Genomic DNA, 19,455 nt, shown 5'->3' with positions numbered 1-19,455 from the left:
ACACAGACCGTATGATATGGAAAGTTGGACTAGATTCAAATGAAGGAGGAGTAGACACTGGCGGAAGAAACATCAATAATTTAAGCTATGCAGATGACGCCACCGTATGGGCAGAAAGCAGCCAATATTTGGAAGAACTTTTAGTGAAAGAGAAAGAAGAAAGTATCAAAGCAGGACTGCAGCTGAACATTATATAAAGACCAAAATCACGATTAACGAGGAACTATGCAACTTTAATGTTCACAATGAAGGAACTGAAATTGTTAAAGGTTTTTCTATACCTTGGCTCAATCATCAATCCAAATGGAGACTGCAGCCAAGAAATCTGAAGACTGAGACTTGATGTGCATCATTTAAAACCAAATACTTCCTGTTTTGATTTTTTAAAAAAAGTTTTACTCAAATGCAAAATTAATCGCTTAATCAAGTGGTTAAAGAACAAAACTCATACAATTCATTGGCTAAAGATTTCCTAACTAGTGTAATGGTCCTACTGTAGTACAGTACTTAGAAAAGAAGGGCGAAGAAGTATTTCCTTCAGTTGACACTCAAATCCCACAGACAGGCAGCAGGATGGCTCTACACAGCACCCCTTCCCAGGTAACAGACAGAAAATGAGGAATCTACCCTCAAGGGGAATGCCTTTCTGTGGTCTACAGACTTACATCTACTCAAGTTCAGCTTTAGTTTACCATTGATAGGGAGCAAATCCACCAAATCTGACTGATTCAAACTCCAGGGAAACTGATGTCACACTGGAGCTTCAACAGCTAAATTTCAAAGTCCATAACAGGCCCTATACAGTCATGCCCTGCTGGACAATTACCCTGTTTAACGATGAATCCACTTAACATTGATGTTTTTGCGATCGCTTTTGCGATTGCAAAACGATGGTTTAAATGGGTTTTTTCGCTGTGCGATGATTGGTTCCCTGTTTCGGGAACCAATTTTCGCTTTACGACGATCAGCAAACAGCTGATCGTCGGGTTTCAAAATGGCCGCCGGCTGAAGAAAATCCCCCCCCCCCGCTATTTTTAGGACTGATTTTTCGCACTACAGGCACCAAAAATGGCCGCCCCATGGAGGATCTTCACTGGATAAGCAGGTATTCAGTCCATTGGAATGCACTGAACGGTTTTTTTTATTTTGTTTGACATTTTCGCTCTATAGCGAATTCGCTGGAATGAATTAACGTCGTCAAGTGAGGCACCACTGTATTGAGGCAGATATGGCTAAAATGGCACAAAGAACGGTTAAGAATGCAGGGCACTACATTAAAGCCCGATGTACTGGAATACTAATGCAGGGCTGGCTTTCGCCTCTGAATTCATATGGTTTGAGCCTTTTCTGCTACATTTCAGGCTCAACAGAGTGGCAGAGTCACTATCACCTGTCATAACATGGGACAGAGTCATTGTCAGCTGTCATAATATGAGATTTATGAAAGGTATAACTAAAAAATGATTTCACGCTGGAGGGACAGTGCAAAGGTTTATGAGCTGCCTCACTCTTCACATATGTAAAGTCAGTCTCAGTTGGTATCACCCAGATTTCAATAATGTATATAGCCGCACCAAGTGCACACACAGTCAGAAGAACACAGTACATTAAACACACTCCTTCTACTTACACAAATTCATACACACAGCTATAACTACATCCAAAATAATTTCCTCTCACACTAATTATTTCTTTTTAACATGCCAATTCTGAGCATCAGCAATACATGACACAAATAGGAAGATGCACAAAATAAGCTCTGTTACCACCTCACGCTGATACAGTCATATATGCATGGGAGAGGTGGCTTATTGTCCAAAGGGGGCACGTCACCCTGAGGAGACTAAACCCCCACCAATCTCCAATTCTACATCTATTTTCCAATTAATTATATTACACTGCAATTTATCTGTAGATTCAAGCATAAGCATGTGCGCATGTAGACATGTTATACAGTGTGCATTTTGAAATCACCAAAGTGCTCATGAATTCAGCGTGCGCTGGGCTTTGTGAGCGTTGTTCACAAAGTGGGAATGGAAGCAGAAACATGTGGCTGTCCAGCTGCATCGAAACACTATTCACACTGTCACATGGACTCCTTCTCCACCCTCCAAAGACTGATTCACTTCCTTAGGAGCTCGATTTATCCTCCACAAGAGGCCTATCTGCCCCCATAGGCCTGATCATCGAGCCTGGGAGCATAAAAACCCAGCCCTTCCAATTCACAGGACCGCTGGTCCCCACAGAGCAACACAAAGATGCACAGGGTGAAGGAAATTAGATAGCACTGCTGTTCGGACTGTGAAATGAATCTTGTCCCTCCTGAGGTTCCAGTGTCAGATTCCTACTCATCAGCATTTTTCTGGCAATGAAGATCAGGTCATTGCTGGGAGCGACACCGTCTCTAATTTAGAGCTGAGGTGGCAGCTCAGAGGCAAAGACTCTCCTGCCCTAAACTTGGGCAATGGCTGCCGCTCTTGGTTCTGCTGACTCACTCGGGCCCTAAAGCCACATTAGACATTCTGGGGGAGAAAAGAGCTTCGAAAACCATTGCGGAATACCCATCTCGTGAAGATTCTCATTGTGGAATACAGCTCCCTGAATCTCCTGCCCAGTGTGAGAGTGATAGTTCAAAACCCTTAACTTTTCTCAGTTCACGGGCTTGCAAGGTTTGGGGGTTTGGGGTTTGTTTTTGTTTTTCAAATTTAAAAACATCCACAAGACCCTTTATTTGGGCTAGGGCTGCTGGACTGGAAAGTTAACCTTTTTCCAATGCTGTTTTTTCAAAGTTTACCTTCTCCAAAGAGGCAGTTTTCCTCAAAATACAGAAAGATTAAGACCTAACTCCAGCATTTTGGTTCTGCCCCAAACCTAGTTCCTCCACAGCGGTTTCGATCTAAAAGGAAATAGGTTTGTGGGTCTTGTACTGTATCTGCATCATGCCCAGCATGTTGGATCACAGCCCCCTTGCAGTGCCGTCTTGTGTTTGAGCGCTGCTGTGTCAGGTCCTTGTACGGTGAGATGCAGTCATGATTGACTCACCTCCTGGTTGCTCAGCTCTAAGCAATACTGATGCATTGCTAGGAGGAAGAGAAGGAGTTATTAGACAGGAATGGGGAACCTTTGGCCCTCAAGATTTCAGACAACAACTCCCACAATTCTTTAATACTGATCAGATTAGATAAAGTTTTCAGGAACTGGAATCTAAAATAAAGCAAGAAAGCAAGAAAACCTCAATCAGAAGTAGAAGCAGCATGTTTTATTGTAGGTATATGGCATTTTCAAGTGTTCAAACCATATCCTTGTTATTTATGGCAGGTCAGTCCAGTTATCTATCTATTGCAGATGGGGTGGCTAGCTTAAGAAGTGGGTTTGCCTAATGGTAGAGAGATTAGATTTGAACTGGCAACATGCATGTTTGTAATTCAGGCACTTGGCCGTCACGTGGCACAATCTCTTGCCTGGTGATGATTTCTAGAGTTTAGTGGCTTGAGGATATTCAGGACAAATATCAACAGTAAGAACCCAGCCAAGGCCACCACACCCTAGGAGGCAAGGCATGGAGCCCAATTCTCTGCATGTATATACAATTAAGACTTCGACAAGACCGTTGCCCCATCCTCCATTGCCTCTCTCTCTCTCTCTCTCTCTCTCTCTCTCTCTCTCTCTCTCTCTGTCTGTGTGTGTGTGTGTGTGTGTGTGTGTGTGTGTGTGTGTGTGTGTGTGTGTGTGTGTGTGTGTGTGTGTGTGTGTGTGTGTGTGTGTGTGTGTGTGTGTGTGTGTGTGTGTATATATATATATATAGAGCATTGACTCCTGACTCACATACCCTGGCTTCCAAAGATATGTCTTTTTTCAAAAACAATGCAACTAAAAACAGAATTGTACCCAATGCTGCCCAGAAAATACAAAAGAAAGGTCTAGCTAGAAAAGATCACAGGAGCAGAGGGAAATCTGTCATTATTGCTGCAAAGAGAGGCAAATGAGAGTCCAAAGACTTGGTAACAGAGAGGGAGGTGGAGGAAATCAGTGGCAAGAATCCAGGATGATATAGAACTTGAACCTTTCCAATGGCTATGGATTCTGGATCCCACCTTGTTATGTCTTCTCTGCCTCTCATTAATTCTTACTGGGGGGAAGATCCAATTAGTTTCCTTTCCTGGCTTCTAAATGATTTTTCATCCCTGTAATTAATGGGCAAGTCAGAGCGGAGCCGCATGGCAGGCAAATTGCCGGTTCAGGGGAGCGGGGGTAATTTTCTAGATATGATAATGAGGGTTGCTTTCTTGCTTTTAAATAATGAATTCAGTATTGGGGAGGGGGTCGGCAGTGGGGAAATATCCAAAGCTTGGCATGCTTGTTCCTTTATTGAGAAGAGTCTAATTAGTGAATGATACCATCATCTCTACAGGCACTGCAACCACAACTGCTCCATCATATTTAGGTTAGTGATAAGATCTGAACTGTTTGGCTGATGGCTAACTTCGCCAATGGTGTAGTCCCAAATGCCAGGAGCAATAGACTGTTTTCCTATTTGGGGTCAGTATATCTTAAAGCATATTCATAGGAGGTAAAATTCTGGCTTAAGGGATACTTCATGCACACATTCAGAGACTCCACACAATTTTATAGAAAGCCCTACTAGTTTTGTGACAAATGTCATTTTTCAAGCTCAAGCCAAGACTACAATCAATCTATAGGCTGGTTGACAGGCCTAACTATAATTTTTCTTTTACCCTGTTTCGCCAAAAATAAGACCTAACCTGAAAAAAAGCTCTACTGTAGTATGATTTTTCAGGATGCTCATAATGTAAGCCCTATCCCAAAAATAAGCCCCAGTTAAGCGAAACCCCGCCCTCCACCATTGTGCAGCAACCAGAAGATGATGACATGACTGTTAAATAAAATATCCTCTGAAAATAAGCCCTAATGCATTTTGGAGCAAAAATTAATATGTGTCTTAATTTTGTGGAAACACAGTACATTTCTCCCTAGCTTAAAGCTAAGTAGGCTGACCTATTGTAATTTTCCAGGCAAACTGACACAGCAGAGAGTTAAACTCATTTATTATTTATTTTGTATATAGCACCTACTAGTTGCACAACAAAAGAGCAAAAACAACAGGTCCTTGTTGAGGCAATTCACAATCTAAGGACAGCTCTTTTATTGGCGATTCGAGGATATCAGATCTGTATGAGAATTTCCTTTGTTGGCCTTCCATCCATGACTTTGCCAGTACAGTGGTGCCTTGACTTACGACCATAATCCATTCCAGAAGATGGACTTAACTCAAAATGGTCATAAGTCGAAGCACCATTTCCCATAGGAATGCATTGAAATGTGATTAGTTTGTTGTGGCCGAAGAAAAAAATCACCAAAAAAAAATCACTGCAAGACTCATTGGAAACGCGATTAATCCCTTCCGCCCGAAGGGGGGGGGAAGAAAAGCAATCAAGCATGCAAGACCCATTGGAAATGCACAGAAAGCAAATGGAGCAGATCGGAAATGCACAGAGAACAAAGGGACCAGGTCGGAAATGCGAAGGAAACAAAGGAAAAAGCAAGGGAAGCATTCAAGACCCATCAGAAATGGGGAGAAACCCCCAAAAGCAACCAAACCCCCAAGACCCATTGGAAATTAGGAGAAAAAGCAAAAAAACCCAAACAAACAAACCTCCCAAGACCCATCGGAAATGGGGGAATCCCAAAAATCAAACAACCACCCCAAGACCGATCACAGCACAGAAACATAATCCCCCCCAGCCCAAAACCACGCTGCAAAAATACCCAGAACAGTTTTTAAAAAGCAGAAAACAGCACCTTACCTTACCAGGCAGCCCGAAGCCTCCCTGCAAACACACACACATGCTCACTCAGAAGCAGAAGTGAGGTAGTCCCAAGTCTCCTCCCATCGCACACTCTCTGACTGCTGGGGTGAAAGAGCTACAAAGAAGCAGCCTTGTCGCCACCTACAGTTAGCAATTTAAATTTCCCACCTTTTTTCCCTGCCTTTTTCTGTTCATAAGTGGAAGCTCCAGTCACAAGTAGAAGCAAAATTTTGCAGTCAGAGCTGGTTGAAATGGTCGTAAGTAGGGATGTTTGTAAATCGAGGCACCACTGTATGCACTTTCTACTCGGATTTGCATCGGAATGAAAAGGGATATGGTTGCTGGCTGCCATGTGATTAATCAGAAATAGAACAAGGAAATGCTGTGTAGCTCCCAAGATCACACAAATGTAAGAGTGGGTGACAATACTTTTTATTGGGCCACTAAAAAATCAAACAAAATGCAAGCTTTCATGGAGAAAATTCCACTTCTTCAGGCTTAGCACAACCTCTTCATGGATAATGCAGAAAAATGGTAGACAAGAATCCAAAAATTGGTGGTACATGTTCATGAGAGCTGATGTCAGTCCTCTTGAGACTACAGTCTTAAGGATCATTGCAGCATAATTTGGAATTTTTACACCTCTTTCTTAGGACCAAAAGGTTGCCAACTGGCAGCTGTAAACAACTTAACCACCAACTGGAGCCCACTGTATAGAGCACTACTTGTAAACTCCATATAACTTGGGAGTATACTTAACATCAGTAATGCTATCCTCCTCACCAGCCAGAGAAATTTGCTAGCTTCATCTTTATGGCTCCTGCAACCAAAAGGTAAGGATGACACTTCAGCAAATGAAAAGGAGAGACAGTGAGTTGTTTCCAGTGGTGTCACTAACCCAGCAAAACAGAAACTCACAGTATCCAACTTTCAACCTCTGCTCTTCCCCACACATCTAGAGCAGTGGTCTCCAAAGGACAGCCTGCAGACCACATCTGGCCTGCCTTGCCTTTTTATCAGGCCCATCCATGTGTGAATGCAGGCAGGAAGAAGTGTGTGCATGCTGGTGGGAGGGCGGGCATGTTTGCATGTGTACGCGTACATTCCTTCGGCCCTTGAAAATATGGAAAATATATTATGTGGCCCTCACTATGAAAATTTTGGAGACCCCTGCTCTAGAGGGTTGAGGGATCATCTGGAGCAGATGTGGGTGTTACAGAAGGGCAACAAAGAAGAGAGGAAGAAAAGATAATTTGCCATTAAGCAAACAAAAGTCTACTGTTTTAACAACAGATGTGGGGTTTGTTTGTTTATGTGTTTGTTTTAAATACTCACATGGAGAAAACCAAGCACTTTGCTTAAAATGCTAGCAGTAGTTTGGGAACATATACATGCCTTGTGTGTTTGAGATGGGTGGGCAATCTAGCTGAGAACATTGTCCTTTCAGCGTCCTTCATCTATGAACATTTTGCTGTTCTTTGATCAGAATGCTACACAAAGAGCCCAGGCCATAAAGTGAAAGATTCCAAAGGGACAGGCCTTATATACACACACTTCAGTTACCGTATTTTTTGCTCCATAAGACGCACCTGACCTTAAGACGCACCTAATTTTTAGAGGAGGAACACAGTGAAAATATATTCTGAACCAAACAGTGTAATAAAATATTAATAAACTATAACAGAATAACATTTGAACCATTTAAAGTGAACAGCAGTCAACAGTGGCATTAATATAGACTATTATCAGCCAGTGATAAGACCTATACCACTCTACCTATATTTTACATTTCCTTTCATCCACCTGCTCCCCGTGCTTATAGAAATGTCTCAATGACAGATGAGATTGTTGTGCAACTCTGCCCAGCTACAGCTCAAGCCTATATTAAGTTAGAAATGGTTTGTCTGATTTGGCACTGCATTGAGAGGTCCCTTTTAGTTGTGTGGAGGATAAATAGTGGAATTATACTATTTAACAGCTGGTTTTCCTTATTTACTGTAGGTTATGCAAAAGAACAGCAACATAAAGTTTAACCTGATCCCATTTACCAGCAGTAGCACATGCTCAGCATAAGACCAAATCTCCATTTTCTGACATAACTGAACGTTTATAGCATGCAAGGCACAACAGGTTAGGCCACACAAAGCCATGAACAATGTTCTTGATGAGCCAAAAAAACGGAATACAAACTATAGTAGCTGAAATCAGGAAGCAGGTACTGTAATCCAGTTAGAAGTCACGAGGCACAGTTAGTTTCCTTGCTGCAACACCCTTTGGAAATACATTCTCTATTAGATGCCCAGAACTAGTTGAAAAGTTTGCAAGTTGAATCCAAATTTCCCATAGAAATGCATTGAAAATTAATTAATGCATTTTTATGGGGAGGGGGAAAGGTCAGAAAGTTTAAAAAACAGCCAAACAGCTAAAAGCCAGCAGGCAGCCGGCAACCATTTTGTGCTCTTCTCCGCTCCTGCTCCTGCTCCTTTCCCCTCCCCTCTCCCCACCTAACAGCTGATCGGCGATGGTCTGAACACTTCCTAGGCAGCTTTTGAAGCATGTATGCACGTTTCTACACAAGCGGGTTTCAACTCAAATGGAGCATCTTTTCACCCAAGCACTAACCCAAACAGCTTTTAAACTAAATTTTACATTTTAAACCGACAATACCAGGCAGTCCCAGGTCTCTCTCCCAGCTCTCTAACTGCTTGGACTAGCAAGGAAGCAGAGAAGCAGCTTCTTCACTAACTGAAAGGTTGAATTTCCCCGCTTTCCCTGCCTTCCCCGCATATTAGGTATGCTAATATCTGTGCACTGGAGGATTGTGGGAGGAACATCCAGCCTCTGATGGGGGTCCTGTGGGGTACCCCAAAATACTGAGTAGCTCTCTTGGCCTCTTTCGGGACTGGGGCTGTGCAGCCCTGTTCTGATCAGGTGCAGCCAGGGGGGTCACCATGCCTTTGGGGGACAGGGCACAGAAAGGGGCAGGAGGTTCAGAGAACATTCCAACTCATACCTGGCAGGGGAGATACCAAGATCATCAAAGTGGCTTTCCCAGGGTGAGGCTCATCTATTGTACTTTGGATGTGCTGATCCCTGTGATTTCTCCAAATGTGGGAAAATCAACTGCCTAAGTGGGGGATTGTGTTTGTGGTTTCCCCTGGTTTTTCTAGATTTACTCTTTCCCCTTTTGTCCTTGGCTGTTTTCACTGCCTACTGCCATAGGCCTGTTGGCCTTGCTGGTTTTCCAGGTGGGCTCCAGGAAGCAGATCCTAGAAAGCCAGCAGTGCAGAGAGGTCCAAACAGCACGCAGTCTCTGGTGCTAGTTCAGAGGCCTCCCAGCATGGCAGTGGGGGGCTTCTGGGTGGTGGTGGTTGAACCCCTTTTTTACTGTATTTGTTCCATAAGACGCACATACTTTCTCCCCCACTATTTGGAGGGGAAGTGTGTCTTATGGAGCAAAAAATATGGTACAGTGGCTAACCGAAAACATTGCTATGCGATTTAAAAAACCCCACTGAAACGCATTGAAACCCCTTCAATGCGTTCCAATGGGGTAAAAACTTACCTTTAAGCAAAAATCCTCCATACGGCAGCCATTTTTGCTGCCCAGTAAGCGAGGAATCCGTCCCAAAAAAGAGCGGGCGGCCATTTTTTTCCGGCAGCCATTTTGGAACCGCCGATCAGCTGTTGGAAAAAAATCGCTATGCAAAAATCGGTAAGTGAAACAGCACTTACAAGCAATTTTTTAACATTCAAAACATCATTATGCGATCGCAAAAACCTAATCGCTATGCAATTTTGTCATTAAACGGGGTGCTTGTTAAGCGAGGCACCACTGTATTTAAATGGGTAGTGTAATATATATTATATTATATATTATATATTATATTACCCATATATATACATACACACATATACACATACACACATATATATATACAAATATATACATATACTTTTAAAACTTTTATTAGGTTTTTTACCCCACCCTATATATACGCACACAGCACAATCCCATTCACACACACACACACACACACACATATGACAAGGTCATGTGTTCTTTGTCATATGCACAAACACACACACACACACACACACACACACACACACACATACATACGTACATACATACATGTCAAAGAACACTAGAAGCAGCTCTCCCCACATATTTAAAGGTAAATGCTGTGTTAGAAGAGTATAGGAAAGGGATTGTGCTGTAGCAAGTAATAATTTGATCTGAGAGAGAAATGTGACACATACATCCCTACACACACACACACACACCAGATTTTCATTATGAAGATCTTCTCTGTAAGTGTCATCTATGGCTATATTAAATATTTCCTTCAACCAAATTAGACCTCAGAATCTCCTATTGCTCTGGGATATTACTTCACTAAAATATTGCATCACTGGTGAGTGGGCTGAAAGACTTGACATCTCTCCCCCTTCTTGTGCCTCAGCAATGAGTGATATTATTGACAGGAGGAAGGTGATCTTATTAAGAGTGACAGGATTCCATTGAAAGTCACAGAGCCACTGCAACAGCCTCTTCCCACAACGGATCTCTCTGACATCTGGTCATCGTCCAGCCCAAGCTGGAGAACAGATAAATATTCGCATCTGCAGAGTGTAGGCCTTCAGGTGCATGGAGACTGCCCAAAGGACTGACACCAGGCAGAGTAATGTGACCACCTCATGAAGTGGGTGCTGGGTGGAAGAAAAAGCACAGCACTCGAACCTCCTGGTGGCTCATCAGTTCCTTTCAACTAGCTTCATGCCTTGGGTGTCTTCAAAACAACTCCCCATTAGTGCTATTGCCAGTTCAATCTGCTTCTGTACTTGGAATAAAGAGGGAGATCCATTTTGTCCCTCACCTCAGGCATAAGAATGTTGGACTGACTCTCTTCCCCTTATTGGACCAAATCACTTGTCAAAAACCACATCTTGAAGGGAAAAGCCTGATTTTGTCACCATCTCTGGAAACTCCAATCCAGACAGAAAGCACTATCCTGCACTAAAGGAAATTGGTCTTCACTGCAGGACCTGCAGCAGAAAATGAGGAATTAAAAGAGATTTCCACATAAATTCCACAAACTGACGCCCTGCAAATATGTTAGATCTGCTATCAGCTCAAGTTTACCAGGAATTATAGGCTTTGTAGTGTGTCCTAAATAGAACACAAAACAACAGCCACAAGGAAGCAGGTAAGATACAAACATATGACTATCCAAAAGGAAGACACAAATCACTTCTACCTGATGATAGATATGGACAGGGAAGGATTAAGATATTTTCCCCCTCAATGCTGTCTGTCTTTCATATTTTTATTTTTGCTTTCAGTACACCATGAATAACTCTTGAAATCTCATTCTGTTTTTTTTTTAAATGCATTAAAAGGCATCTCCTCATGAGTTCTGCATGCCTTTATTTTGGGAGACCAGTTTGGCTAGCTGCTAAGGTTTGATCTATGGAGGATGCTTTTAAAGAAATATGTGTACACTACTTTGATTTCCTTCAAAAGGAAGCCAGGTATTGATACAATTCAGCAAAATCTTAGGTTATACTAAATATAGTTTCAAAAGGCAGACTCAGGAATAGGAAATTTTCAGACAAAAAGCCAGGTGGTAGAATCCTAAACATAATCTTATTTCTGCAAGATGAGTTAATTTACAGGTGAGAAGTTGCCTTTATTTTATATGTCCCACACACAGAGCTGCTCATGGCACGCCCATAACATGGCTAGGGAACCTCCTGATGTTTCTGCCTTCAAATACCAGAAATCCCAGCTAGCAGAACCAAGGGGTTATGAAAGTGGTGGTTCAGAAATTCTCAAGGACCAATGGTTTCCCAGTTACTAAAAAAAAAAAAATTATCTTCCCAGTTATCCAGTTTATTTGCCTGAAACCTGCCTGAATCAGGCCTTCCAAAAGGAAGCTGCTGTCACACTGACCTCTGCAATCGCCAGCACTGCCACTGTGGTTAGAGCATTCTGTTACGGTCTCCAGACAATTCTTCAGCAGCAAAACTAGTCCAAGCTAGACCATCCCTAGCCAAACTGAGCCAAAGAGGAGAGATGCAACAAAACGTCAGAGATGCTGACATAAACGGTTCTTCCAGCCAGTTGGAGCACCACTGCATCAAGAGGAACCTCTTCTAGCCACTGCACTCAGTAGGCTGGCCCTGAAAGAAGCCCTCCCTCCTCACGATGAAATTGAGCTCCCTTATTGATTCAATCAAAATGTACTGGTGAAAGAAATCTGCATGGCTCTTATGGATTGCCAGGACTACAAATCAGATCAAACCTGAACTCTAGCTAGAGGCTAAAATGCCCAAACTGAGGCTACCGTACTTTAGATATTAGGAGAAGACAAGGATGAGTGAATAACAATAATTGGTAGGAAAAACGGAAAGAAACAGGAAAAGAGGAATATTATGAGGAACCTAAGGTGTGAGGATAAGGTAATCGCTTCTTGCAAGATGTGAGTTGATCTGAGTTCCAAAGGTTGTGAAATCACAGTCAGATTGTGGAACAAAGGCAGAGAACAGGCAATTGGACCTTAAGATTCCTGCAGAAAGCAACACAGTAAGTACACTAGGAGGAACAAAGTGTGACTCTGGAAGTGTCAAGCCAAAGCAACTGAACAAATACGGGTCATTATCACTTTCACATAGGTGTTGCACAGTAGTCAGTATACTTTACTGGACTCAAACATAACAAGTAGCATTTCCCATTCTATCCACAAGTAAAACAGGAAACTAATCCATTTTCACAAGCTACCAGACACACCACATTCCAAGAAGGCAACTTCTCAACCATCTTAACCACTGGGAAAAGCTCCAGCTCAATGCCAGCCCCTGTTCTGTCTTCTCCCTCCAGCTACTACATCACCTCCTTTCTGCAACTCCGGAGATCCATTGCAACTCCCTCTCCTTTTCTCTTTGAATGAAGCCTCCAACAGGAGAGATCCCAAAGCAAGCAGAAATGACTGACACTCTCTTGGCTTCAACACTTATTCTCTAAGCAGTCTTCACCAATAACCTACAGATCAATTATCATTAGGGTTTCCACCAGGCCAGTCTTAACTCTGCTGAACCAGGTGTGTTACTAAGTGCAATATCCCTGCTAGGCAAGAAGCAATTTTAAATTTGCATGGCTGATAATCAACACATCCAAATGCGCAATGCTAAGTTTCATCCTCTGGCTGGAAATAACCTCTCACTTGCCTGAAGCAATGCAAATGCAGTCTAGAATATGTGCAGACAACTAGACCATGTACAGCAGCAGTGGGCCAAGAGCAACCCTCCAGATTTTGTTGGACTACAACTCCCACCAGCCTTAGGGAGCATAATCAATCATAAAGAAGTCTACGAGATGCAGTCCAACAGCTTCCGGGACTGTAGAGTACAGGCATCGGGGACTCAGGTTTGGTTCGCTATCGAAAAAGACAAAGATGTTCTCACATGTTTTATGCATGTACATGCATGTATTAATAATATAGGATAAAAACATAAATACCGGTTAGGAAGTGCTATAGACATTGTATTAAGTGCATATATACCTTCTAGCAAGTACAGGTGTTACCTCTGAACTTCAAACACGGCAAAAGTGAACACATATAAAAAATAGTGTGTCTTGTGAAAAATGGATAATGATAAAACATCCAATGTGGGAGATGGTATTCATTTCATTGGCAGTCATATAGAGAAAAGAAGCAATTAGTGATTGCAACCTTCTCCAACCTGGAGTGCTCTAAATGTTTTTGGTTACAACCCCCATCATCCCCAACCAGTATTGCTAATGATCACTGACTGTGCAAGGATTAGGGATAATGGTCAAAAGCAGCAAAAACAGTGAAGACCATTCAGAGGTTTACATACTACTTACTTCCCACAGATTAGTCATTGGGGCAGGATGTGATGGAAGGCAACATGTGGTGTATTTTTAAAAGTATCATGTAGAGAAAAGCCTATTGTAGCTACATAGCAAAGTTTAGAAAAAGGAATGGAGGTTGTTTTTTGACAAAGATAGGTAGGTAGGTAGGTAGGTAGGTAGGTAGGTAGGTAGGTAGGTAGGTAGGTAGGTAGGTAGGTAGGTAGGTAGGTAGGTAGGTAGGTAGGTAGGTAGGTAGGTAGGTAGGTAGGTAGATTAGATGGATGGATGGATGGATGGATGGATGGATGGATGGATGGATGGATGGATGGATGGATGGATGGATGGATGGATGGATGGATGGATGGATACTAGTCATAAGATGTCTCCAAAAACAGGTCAGGGCAGCATGGTTTTGTTGTTATGTACCATCACGTTACATCTGGCTTATGGAAAGATATGTGAAACCTTTCACCATTGCTATCCCCCGAAAGGCTGAATGGGGATTTGAAGCCACATCTCCTAAGTGGGTAGAGCCCCAGCCTGGCACCCATGGTTCTAGGACTAGACCATTTCACATACAGAGGCAACAAATGGCTCAAACTGGGCAAAGCTTACTTCTAACCAACCCTTTTTAAAACCTCCCTGGTTAGGGATGGAGAACCTGCAGCCCTCCAGATTTTTGTCGGAAATGCTAGGAACTGTAATCTAGCCCCAGATCCCATCCTGTTCTTTGAAATCCTGTATCTAAGAAGGAAAGGAAGCCTTGGTTTCTCAAGGCACAAAGCAGGAAAACAGAGGATTCAAACATAATTGATGCATTTTCCCCATTGTGAAATGGAACCCTGTTAGGGCAAGGACACATAGTATGAGCCTCTGGGGCCAAAGCTACCAGAACCACACCAGCAGTCCCCCATAATTCTTCTGTGATCAGATGGACAATGGAAGTAGGAGACTGCAGTCTCTGGACTTCAGAGACTGCTATTTTCCATCCTCGGCAGCAACAGGGAAACAACAGTGTCAGTTGAGATTGCTGGCAGGTGGGCAAGACCTTTGGTCCTCCTCTAGAAGGGAGAGGAGGCTTAACCCAGCTCTGGACACTGAGGTGTATGTGAGGGAATACTGTAGGTTATTTATGTGCCCATGCGTGGTTTGTATCTGCCAATATTGGATGCTGCCCTTTGAGTCAAAAACAATTGCCTACCTCTGCTCCAGAGCAATCCAAGATGGCCAAATCATGCATCCTTTGTCAGAAAGTGACAGCACCTCCACATCTGGGCACAGCTGTGGAGACTGAGAGATACAGCCAGCTCCCAATCTGAAAAGTCCTGACGGGCAGGGAAGAACCCTACGGCAGGCCCTCTCTTCCTCTGGGCAGCCTGGCAGGCTCCTCCGGCAGAGGAAACGGGCAGCCGTCGGCATCTACAACAGCCAGGTTGGTCTGAGCCAGGCTCTAAACACCTCCAGGCGCAAAGCTCAAGTCACCATTTTTATTTCCCACATGCTGTGTCATTCTGGGGCAGTGTGGGGAATTTAAATAGTGGCCCCAGGCCAGAATAAGCAATGCTTCACCAATATGTTGCTTTTTGTTTAATTTAACCACCTTTTAACTTTAAAAAATGGCCCCAAATCACCCCAGTAGTATAGAAAGTAATGCGAAACATTGGTGTGAACGTTATGAAATTTTTAAAATGCCATTAACCCATTGCTATCCACTCCCAACAGCAACTCATTACTAGTAACAATAGCCAGAATCCTATCAGTAATCACCTAGCCGACCTCCTCCAGAGATGGAATGCTCCACAGTAGTTTCAGCAAACTCCTGGTGGCTCATCAGTTCCTTTCAACTAGCTTGCAAGAAGAAGACCAACCCATTCTATAAAACAACATGGCTATTTGTGTGCAACTGTGAATACTCCCTTGTGCAGTTAACACAAAAAGACAATCATATGTGGAATGGCCCAATGCACGGGAGGGGGGAACAAACAGAAATTTAGTCCTTGCTACCTATAACAAATTACTTCAAAGCTCTGAATCTAAGATAGTGCACATAGAGAACAGGAGAGGAGAAGGTGATCCTAACCCTTTGCTCTCATTTGGCTCCATCATCCCAAGCAGAATCCTGGTAAATCATTCCTAATCATTCCCAACATATTGCTTTTAATCCCCAGGCATTTGCTGGGAATGAGCAGAGTCAATGCATGTTTGTCGTCGTTTAGTCGCTTAGTCGTGTCCGACTCTTCGTGACCCCATGGACCAGAGCACGCCAGGCCCTCCTATCTTCTACTGCCTCCTGGAGTTGTGTCAAATTCATGTTGGTTGCTTCGCAGACACTGTCCAGCCATCTCATCCTCGGTCGTCCCCTTCTCCTCTTGCCCTCACACTTTCCTAACATCAGGGTCTTTTCCAGGGAGTCTTTTCTTCTCATTAGATGGTCAAAGTACTGGAGCCTCAGCTTCAGGATCTGTCCTTCCAGTGAGTACTCAGGGTTGATTTCCTTTAGAATGGATAGGTTTGTTCTCCTTGCAGTCCAGGGGACTCTCAAGAGCCTCCTCCAGCACCACAATTCAAAGGCATCAATTCTTTGGCGGTCTGCTTTCTTTATGGTCCAGCTCTCATTTCCATACATCACGACAGGAAAAACCATAGCTTTGACTATTCGGACTTTTGTTGGCAAGGTGATGTCTCTGCTTTTTAAGATGCTGTCAAGGTTTGTCATCGCTTTCCTCCCAAGAAGCAGGCGTATTTTAATTTCATGGCTGCTGTCTCCATCTGCAGTGATCATGGACCCCAGGAAAATAAAATCTGTCACTGCCTCCATATCTTCCCCTTCTATTTCCCAGGAGGTGATGGGACCAGTGGCCATGATCTTAGTTTTTTTGATGTTGAGTTTCAGACCGTTTTTTGCACTCTCCTCTTTCACCCTCATTACAAGGTTCTTTAATTCCCCCTCACTTTCTGCCATCAGAGTGGTGTCATCTGCATATCGGAGATTGTTGATATTTCTTCTGGCAATCTTAATTCCAGCTTGGGATTCCTCCAGTCCAGCCTTCCGCATGATGTATTCTGCATATAAATTAAATAAGCCGGGGGACAATATACAGCCTTGTCGTACTCCTTTCCCAATTTTGAACCAATCAGTTGTTCCATATCCAGTTCTAACTGTTGCTTCCTGTCCCACATATAGGTTTCTCAGGAGATAGATAAGGTGGTCAGGCACTCCCATTTCTTTAAGAACTTGCCATAGTTTGTTGTGGTCCACACAGTCAAAGGCTTTTGCATAGTCAATGAAGCAGAAGTAGATATTTTTCTGGAACTCTCTGGCTTTCTCCATAATCCAGCGCAAGTTAGCAATTTGGTCTCTAGTTCCTCTGCCTCTTTGGAATCCAGCTTGTACTTCTGGGAGTTCTCGGTCCACATACTGCTGAAGCCTGCCTTGGAGGATTTTGAGCATAACCTTGCTAGCATGTGAAATGAGTGCAATTGTGCGGTAGTTGGAGCATTCTTTGGCACTGCCTTTCTTTGGGATTGGGATGTAGACTGATCTTTTCCAATTCTCTGGCCACTGTTGGGTTTTCCAAACTTGCTGGCATATTGAGTGTAGCACCTTAACAGCATCATCTTTCAAGATTTCAAAGAGTTCAACTGGAATGCCATCACCTCCACTGGCCTTGTTGTTAGCCAGGCTTTCTAAGGCCCACTTGACTTCACTCTCCAGGATGTCTGGCTCAAGGTCAGCAACTACATTGTCTGGGATGTCCGGGATATCCACATCTTTCTGATATAATTCCTCTGTGTATTCTTGCCACCTCTTCTTGATGTCTTCTGCTTCTGCTAGGTCCCTCCCATTTTTGTCCTTTATCATGTCCATCTTTGCGCGAGATGTTCCTCTAATATCTCCAATTTTCCTGAACAGATCTCTGGTTTTTCCTTTTCTGTTATTTTCCTCTATTTCTTTGCATTGTTCATTTAAGAAGGCCCTCTTGTCCCTCCTTGCTATTCTTTGGAAGTCTGCATTCAACTTTCTGTAACTTTCCCTATCTCCCTTGCATTTTGCTTCCCTTCTCCTCTCGGCTATTTCTAAGGCCTCGCTGGACAGCCATTTTGCTTTCTTGCATTTCCTTTTCTTTGGGATGGTTTTTGTTGCTGCCTCCTGGACAATGTTACGAGCCTCTATCCAAAGTTCTTCAGGCACTCTGTCCACCAAATCTAGTTCCTTAAATCTGTTCTTTACTTCCACTGTGTACTCATAGGGGATTTGGTTTAGATTATACCTGAGTGGCCCAGTGGTTTTTCCTACTCTCTTCAGTCTAAGCTTGAATTTTGCTATGAGAAGCTGATGATCAGAGCCACAGTCAGCTCCAGGTCTTGTTTTTGCTGACTCCATCTTTGGCTGCAGAGAATATAATCAATCTGATTTCGATATTGCCCATCTGGTGATTTCCATGTATAGAGTCACCTTTTGTGTTGTTGGAAAAGAGTGTTTGTGATGACCAGCTTATTCTCTTGACAAAACTCTATTAGCCTTTGTCCTGCTTCGTTCTGAACTCCAAGGCCAAACTTCCCTGTTGTTCCTTTTATCTCTTGGCTCCCTACTTTAGCATTCCAGTCCCCTAGGATGAGAAGAACATCTTTCTTTGGTGTCAGTTCTAGAAGGTGTTGTAATTCTTCATAAAACTGTTCAATTTCAGTCTCCTCAGCAGTGGAGGTTGGTGCATAAACTTGTATTATTGCGATGTTGAAAGGTCTGCCTTGGATTCGTATTGACATCATTCTATCGTTTTTGAGATTGTATCCCATTACAGCTTTTCCCACTCTTTTGTTGACTATGAGGGCATAGTCAATGCATGAGCATATGCTTATGTGCACACACACACACATCAGTGTAAGTATATGAATTGATCATGTTCTCCTGCATATACATATGCCTGTGTGTGCATATCCTTTAGTGCTCACACTTATAACATGTCATCTGTTTTGTCATGCATTCATCTGCCATGCTGATCACTGAAGAATGCATGACAAAATAGACGACATGTTATAAGTGTGAGCCACTAAAGGATATGCACACACAGGCATATGTATATGCAGAACATGGTCAGTTCATATCCTTACACTGATGTGTGTGTGTGTGTGCACATAAGCATATGCTCATACACACACAGAAGCATCTATGCATGGACATGAGCAGAAGTGCGATGAATATATTTAGTGTTATTGCTGGAGGCCCTTGGAGAAATATTCCCCCTGGCTGAAAGCACGACAGGTATGCAGTTTCAGAAATTGGCTGCAGACGCCCACACACTCCTTAACTAAATAATAATCATTAATTTTTTTTAAAAGCCTACATACACGAGCTAAGAAAAGCCACCCACACACACACTGTAGGAATGGATAGAGAGGAAATAATTGTTGTTGTTGTTGTTGTTGTTGTTGTTGTTGTCGTCGTCGTCGTCGTCAAATTGCTCTCCCCACTTCCTGCTGCAATCTTTGGATAGTCTGCATATATAAGTCATGAGATGCCAAGCAGTTCTTCCAGTATTCTTAGGAATGCAAAGTTCTTAAACCCAAGGAAACATTTGATAGTTTGCAAATGGCTGGAATCTCTGAAGGCACCTGCATTCCCCTATGATTTATTTATTTTATTTATTTATTTAATTTATATCCCGCCTATCTAGTCCAATGGACTACTCAATGATCAAATATGGAAGGGAATTCTTCTTGTCACATAAGAGGTTCTGGACAGACACA

General features: G+C 42.9%; 1 protein-coding gene and 1 pseudogene across 8 annotated transcripts in view; one reads left to right on the top strand and one right to left on the bottom strand.

The window, feature by feature from the left end:
* ADGRL1 (adhesion G protein-coupled receptor L1) overlaps positions 1 to 19,455 on the bottom strand; it is a 176,280-nt gene that overhangs the window by 150,161 nt on the left and 6,664 nt on the right. The window lies entirely within an intron of this gene.
* On the top strand, positions 8,834 to 8,988 carry LOC140705083 (U1 spliceosomal RNA; annotated as a pseudogene).

Source organism: Pogona vitticeps, chromosome 2 (genome assembly GCF_051106095.1).
Source record: "Pogona vitticeps strain Pit_001003342236 chromosome 2, PviZW2.1, whole genome shotgun sequence".
Lineage (NCBI taxonomy): Eukaryota > Metazoa > Chordata > Lepidosauria > Squamata > Agamidae > Pogona > Pogona vitticeps.
The sequence above is the reverse complement of the archived record's forward strand: the minus strand, read 5'-3'. Positions and strand labels throughout refer to the sequence as shown.